The sequence below is a fragment of the Odocoileus virginianus genome, chromosome 10 (assembly GCF_023699985.2).
Source record: "Odocoileus virginianus isolate 20LAN1187 ecotype Illinois chromosome 10, Ovbor_1.2, whole genome shotgun sequence".
In the NCBI taxonomy this organism is placed as follows: Eukaryota; Metazoa; Chordata; class Mammalia; order Artiodactyla; family Cervidae; genus Odocoileus; species Odocoileus virginianus.
In genome coordinates, this window is record NC_069683.1 from 24,040,668 (window position 1) to 24,047,629 (window position 6,962).

The 6,962-nt window shown below is 41.8% G+C and overlaps 1 long non-coding RNA gene across 1 annotated transcript; it reads right to left on the reverse strand.

Moving 5' to 3' along the window:
* Window positions 1–1,991: 1,991 nt before the first annotated feature.
* On the reverse strand, window positions 1,992–6,612 carry LOC139037100 (uncharacterized). Its single transcript, XR_011489911.1, has 2 exons — window positions 5,903–6,612; window positions 1,992–2,770 (listed from the first exon to the last, which is right to left on the reverse strand). It is a non-coding gene; the product is annotated as an uncharacterized lncRNA (long non-coding RNA).
* Between the last annotated feature and the right edge of the window lie 350 nt (window positions 6,613–6,962).

Below are 6,962 nucleotides of genomic sequence, written 5' to 3' on the forward strand. Positions count from 1 at the left end.
TGCAGTTCATGGATAACTGGTGTATTATAACTGGGGATTTGGCAACGGTTCCTGGGTTTTCTGTCCTGTAGCTTTAATTCAGCCTTGTAACTTTAAGTTTCAGCTCATCCCTTAAAATTCTTGCCTTTAGCATCTTGACAGCTGCATCTCTAATAGCAGCTCTCGCGTCTAAGATACCAGCTGCCTCTTGGAGAGATACCTCCCCCTTCTTGTTTACTTTATGAACTTTTTACTCGTGCCTGCACACAGCTCCCCCCCCACACACACACACACCACCTCCTTGTGTTCAACAGAGTCATCAAATTCCAGCTTTGCGCAGGGGTCAGATGAACATTGACCTGTTCTGGGATTTATCTGGATTCATTCCAAGGGTCTTGCCCTACCACCACCGCCTGAGCAGACACATAAACAATGGAGCTGTCTTTTCTGCTTCAAGTTAAATAAAAATTCCCAGTCACCTTACAGCAACTCTGTAGGCAGGTTGGAGTTCTCTGCCCAGTTAAGCCCAAGATATACTAGGTCAACACCACATAAACAGAGTCTTAAATAAAATATTGCATCATGAATACAATAGAGGGAGAAACAGTGCAATATTTCCCAAACTTAACCATTGAATCCTTTTTCACAGACCATCTCATGAGACTCTTCAGCAGAACATGCTGTGGAAAAGTGTATTTTTTTTCCCCTTAGTCAACTTGGGGTCCTTCGTTTCAAATGATCTGTATGTCTCTCTGTTTTTTGTCTATTAATTTTTGTTTTTACAAGTAGAATTTTTATTTGGAAAGTTTTGGCACTATCATGTACAAGAACACAAAAACATTTTCTTAAATTGAAATTCGGTTGATTTGTAAAGTTATGTTAGTTTCGGGTGTATAGCAAAGTGATTCATTTATATACTTACATATCTATTCTTTTTCAGATTCTTTTCCCTTATAGGTTATACAAAATATTGAATATACTTCCCCATGATGTGCAGTAGGTCCTTGTTGGTTACCTATTTTATATATAGTAGTGTGTGTGCGTTAATCCCAAACTCCTTGTATAGGCCTCCCTCACTTCTCTTGGGTAACCATGTTTGTTTTCTATGTCTGTGGCTCTGTCTCTGTTTTGCCTGTCTGTCTCTTTAGTACTGAGGTCCAGAAAAATGATACGTGTGTCAGGAATGGGCTACCTTGGGTCACAAGAGATAGAAGTATTCCATCATGGTTTCTACACCATCAGGGCTTTTTCAATAACTGAGTGCTCTGCTTGAAAGTCAGTTACCACAAGCTGTTCTGCGAACCGTGGCACACTCATCTATCTACCAGCACCTTTTTCAGCTCTTTTGGCATTCCATGGGGTATTTCCTTCCTTGCGGTTGTACCATTCCTTCTTGAGATGCATCAGTCCATGTGGTGAGTCATGAACTGGTGATGGCCCTTGGAGGGTGGCTTTTGAGCAGCAGTGCAAAGCTTGTTGTGCAGGAGAGTTAGTCTCACGTGCCCATTTCTACATATTGGCCACGTGTTTTTTTAATGGCAAGGGCCTTGTCTAACGTAACTTCATGGTACTCAGCATGTGTCCGACCCTTTTGTGACCCTATGGACTGTAGCCTGCCAGGCTCCTCTGTCCACGCAATGTCCCAGGCAAGAACACTGGAGGAGGTTGCCATTTCCTTCTCCAGGGGATCTTCCAAACTCAGGGATTGAACCCAAGTTTCCTGCATTGGCAGGCAGATTTTTTTTTTTTTTTTACCATTGAACCACCAGGGAAGCCCAAGAGAGTTCTCTCTGTACTTAAATAATATTAACCTCTTATCTTTCAAGATAAATTCTACAGTATTTTGTCCCCTTGAGCAAACTCCAGAAGATAATGAAGGACAGGGAAGCTGGGTGTGCTGCAATCCATGGGGTCACAAAGAGCTAGGCACAGTGTAGCTACTGAACAACAACCACCTTCACATTGTTTATTTTGTAAGAAATTACGTAACAAATACGAGACATTGTCCAAGGTAAAGTTTGTACATTTTATTTCAAGCTCTTGTCTTATATAACTTTTGCATAGGTAATCCCAAATCTGTTTTCAAATTGCTCACTCAACTGGAAATTCTCCCAATATTTGCTTTGGTTTCATCATGTTCTTTTTAACTTGTCCAGCCACATGACAGTTGTTTTTCTTCAAAGATTATGTTTAGGCCAGGCCTGAGTTAAGAACGTGGGTTTGCTTTCTCTTTTACTGATATAATTTGCATTCCTAAGATTAAGCACATTACTACCAGATTGCCTTCATCAAACACACATGTATATATAAGAAGCCACATCCATTCTTTGCTTAGTCTGAAGTTTCGTACTTTATCTGACTTGCCAACTCCCCGAAAGATTAACTGTGGTCAGTTGGTTCATTTTTCAGAGGGTTCTGTGTACTTGTTCTCTATCAGTATCTTTCTTCCTCTTTTTCTTTCTCCTCCATCACATAGAACACAAACACAGTCAGGGCTTAGTTTGTATCTCCAGTCCTCAAGAGGACTATAGAACTCCTTGGGAAATATATCAAAGACAAGAGATCTATGGTCTTAATCGTCTGTCATGACTTTCTAGCCCCTTTACCAGATGTTTCCAGAAAGATTTTTCTTTTTTGTCTGTGCTGGGTCTTTGCTGTTCTGTTGCAGACTTGGTTGCCCCTCAACATGTGGGATCTTACTTACCCAACCAGGGACAGAACCCACATCCCTTGCATGGGAAGGCAGATTCTTACTCACTGGACCACCAGGGAAGTCTGTCTCTCTTCTTTTCTTAAAGGTAAAAATTACAAAACACTTTTCAGCATGTGTCTCTAAAAGATGAAAACATTTAATAAATATAACCACACTACCATTACCACATCAAAAAACTAACAATGATTTCATAATAGCAAATATCCAGACAGTGTTCCTGATTTCCAATTGTTTCATAAGGTCAAACATGTATTGATTTAAAAAAAAATTACAAATAAATTCCACACATTGTGCTTGGCTGATATGTCTCCTAAGTCTCTTTCAGTATACAGGTTTCCTCTCCATCTCTGTTTCCTTGTAATTCACTAACGAAACTCAGTTGTTTGTCCAGTAGCATTTCCCACCACTGAATTTCGCTGAACAAATCCTTGCAGTGCAATTTAACACTCACAGGATTCTGAAATGAACTGACTGGTAGGCATGCAGTTTCCCTGGTGGCTCAGAAGGTTAAGTATCTGCCTGCCATGTAAGAGACCTGGGTTCGATCCCTGGGACAGGAAAATCCCCTGGAGAAGGGTCTGGCTACCCACTCCAGTATTCTTGCCTGGACAATCTCATGGACAGAAGAGCCTGGCAGCTACAGTCTGTAGGGTAGCAAAGAGTCAGACACGACTGAGAGGCTAACACTTTCACTTTCATGCAGAGTTCTAGAGAATAGCAAGGAGAGATAAGAAGGCCTTCCTAAATGAACAATTCAGAGAAATAGGGGAAAACAACAGAATGGGAAAGATAGAGATCTCAAGAAAATTGGAGATATAAAGGGAATATTTCATGCAAGGATAGGCACAATAAAAGACAGAAACAGTAAGGACCTAACAGAAGCAGAAGAGATTAAAAAGAGGTGGCAAGAATACACAGAAAACTACACAAAAAAGGTCTTAATGACCCAGATAACCATGATGGTGTGGTCACTCTCCTACAGTGAGACATCCTGCGGTATGAAGTCAAGTGGGCCTTAGAAAGCATTATAACAAATAAAGCTAGTGGGGGTGATGAAATTCCAGCTGAGCTATTTAAAATCCTAAAAGATGATGCTAGTAAAGTGCTGCACTCAATATGCCAACAAATTTGGAAAATTCAGCAGTGGCTATAGGACTGGAAAAGGTCAGTTTTCATTCCAATTCCAAAGAAAGGCAATGCCAAAGGATGTTCAAACTACTGTACAATTGTACTCATTTCACATGCTAGCAAGGTAATGCTCAAAATCTCTCAAGCTAGGCTTCAGCAGTAAATGAACCAAGAACTTTCAGATGCACAAGCTGGATTTAGAAAAGACAGAGGAACCAGAGATCAAATTGCCAGCATTCATTGGATCATAGATAAAAGCAAGGAAATCCAGAAAAACATCTATATAGTTCAACTCTCACATCCACCCATGACTGCTGGAAAAACCATAGCTTTGGCTATATGGACCTTTGACTGCAAAGTAATGTCTCTGCTTTTTAATATGCTGTCTAGGTTTGTCATAGCTTTGACATCCTTTGAACCATAAAGAAGACTGGGTGACAAAGAATTGATGCTTTTGAATTGTGGTGCTGGAGAAGACTCTTGAGAGACCCGTGGACAGCAAGGAGATCAAACCAGTAAATCCCAAAGGAAATCAACCCTGAATATTCACTGGAAGGACTGATGCTGAAGTTGAAGCTCCAATATGTTGGCCACCTGTTGTAAAGAGCTGACTCAAAAAAAAAAAAAAAAGAGCTGACTCATTGGAAAAGACCCTGATGCTGGGAAAGATTGAAGGCAAAAGGAGAGGGGGGGCATCAGAGGATGAGATGGTCAAATAGCATCACTGACTCAGTGGACATGAATTTGAACAAGCTCTGGGAGACAGAGAAGGACAGGTGAGTCTGGCATGCTGCATTCCATGTGGTCACAAACAATCGGACACAACTTAGTGATTGAACAACAGCAACAAATGTTTGATTCCTTTTACACTTTAAGTCATCAAGTAACTTGAATATATTAAGATAAATCCCATTTGCTCTTTTCCTCCAAGATACATTCCAGATAGTTTCCTAGATAACCTTTCCATTCAGTAAGTTCCCTGTCTTAAATTTCCAGTTAAGTCATATTTGTTACTTTTTAAATTTAAAAAAAAAAAAATCTGTTTAATTTACAATGTTGTGCTGGTTTCTGCCATACAACAAGGAGAATCAGCAATAAATAAATACATACATAGGTGTGTGCTTTCAGTTATGTCTGATGCTTTGCAATCCCATGGACTATATAGCCTGTCAGGCTCCTCTGTCCATGGAATTTTCCAGGCAAGAATACTGGAGTGGGTTGCCATTTCCTTCTCCAGGGGACTTTCTCTACCCAGGGATTGAACCACTGTCTGCTGCATTGGCAGGCAGATACTTTACCACTGGGCCACCTGGGAAGCCCCTTAGCTTCATACAGGTAATGCACATTTATTGAAAATTTTCTTCACCAACAATGGTGAAATCAAGACCCAAACTACAAAACACGATGGCAGTTGATGCTTATAAAAAATAATGCAAAGGGTTATGTTTCACAGATTTGTGCAAACTTCTTTCAAATCTCAGTCTGTCCTTTTATCAAAGAGGAGATCACAGCATCTGTTATTCCTTGTGATTTAATAGATTTAAAAAAAAAACCTGAATTCCATTGACAAAAAAGAAAAAGATTTGCTTCCAAATAGCACTAGTCTTTAAAGTGACTTTCCCCCAACATAAATACAGAAAATAGCCTTTATGGAGCACATTCGGCTTGGTCAGAACCCTTTCTTCCCCGACAACATTTAGATGTCGCCTGAGTCTTCGGTGCAAGCACAGCCTGGGAGGTCTGAATATATACACAATGCCGCTTCCCTCTTGATCCTCCCTCTCCCCCTCTCCATCCCACCCCCCAGGTCCTCACAGAATTCCAGGCTGGGCTCCTTGTGTTATATAGCAGCTTCCCAGTCGCTGCCTATTTTAGGGTTAACTTTTTAAGGAGGCGCACAACAAAATGATTTAAAAAAAAAAAAAGAAAGAAAGAAAACCCGATTAAAAAAAACTTGGCAGAATTTATTTCCTCTAAATGTCCATTAGAGGGCGACATTTGCTTTACTATTATATTTCCCCTAATAAGACTTAAATGCTTCACATTCCTTTTCACATTTTTAAACAAATTAAACATCCTTACCTACTTTGACTTGCTATCTCTGTTATATAAGATGTAGTCACATCTTGTGTCCTCTTTTGATTTGGTCCATGAGGACTCAGCATCGTTCATTAGTGTCAATACTTCCAGCCTTGACGCCATTCCCAGTTGTAACCACCAGGCGGCGGTATTGCATAAATTAAGATGCGCTGGAAGGCAAAATTAAGTCAAAACTGCCAAAGCAAAAGGAGTTTCACCGGGAAAGGGCAATTAATTTAAGAAGGAGAGAGAGAAACCAGACATTTCTAGTTCGTATGCAACTCACGGCCCAAGGTCAAAACCCTGTGAGATATAGTACAAAGCAGCTATTCAAGAGCGCAGGAGGAGGCTGACCTGGGGGAAAAGCTTGCACAATCTCCTCCTTGCTTTTCTGGCTCCACAGGAGGAGGCGTGTCCACGTTCGTGCACGTGTCTGTGAATAGTTACAGGACAGCTGCGGGCCGGGGTGGGACCGGGCATGGATCTGCTGGATACCGCCTCTGGACAAGTGCATGAGACAGGTTTACAACGGAGGTCAGCTCTCATTTTACCCAGGAAGGAAAGGGAGTCCTGAACCGGGCAGAGAGCTCGCCCAAGGGCACACCGTTACGAAGAGATGCGTTCAGCCAGGTGTTCCAAGCGCAGGCCACAAACTAGGGACGTTTCTCATTTTCGCTCACCCATTACGCACGCGTGTAATACCCCCCCCCCCCCCCCCCAGCACACACACTCGGACACTGAAGCACAAGAAGGATCCAGCACAGCAAGCGGCGTTGTACGGTTTAACAGGAACGTCACCGACTCTTGCAAATCTGATCAGTTCTGGCCTTCTCCCTGGAGTAGCACTCAGACTACTGCGTGTGTTTAATATTTCAAGTGGCGGGGAGAGGTGAGGGCGGAATTGCAGCCCTCTGGAGGCTGTCCATTTATCAGTTGCCAGATTAAGAAGAATTTCTATTCGGATTGGAGCCTAGAAAGCAACGTAAAGAAAACCAGACGGATTTGGGAAGAGAAGCAAACAAGGGCAAACTCCTCCCTCCAAATACAACTGGAGTTTCGTCTC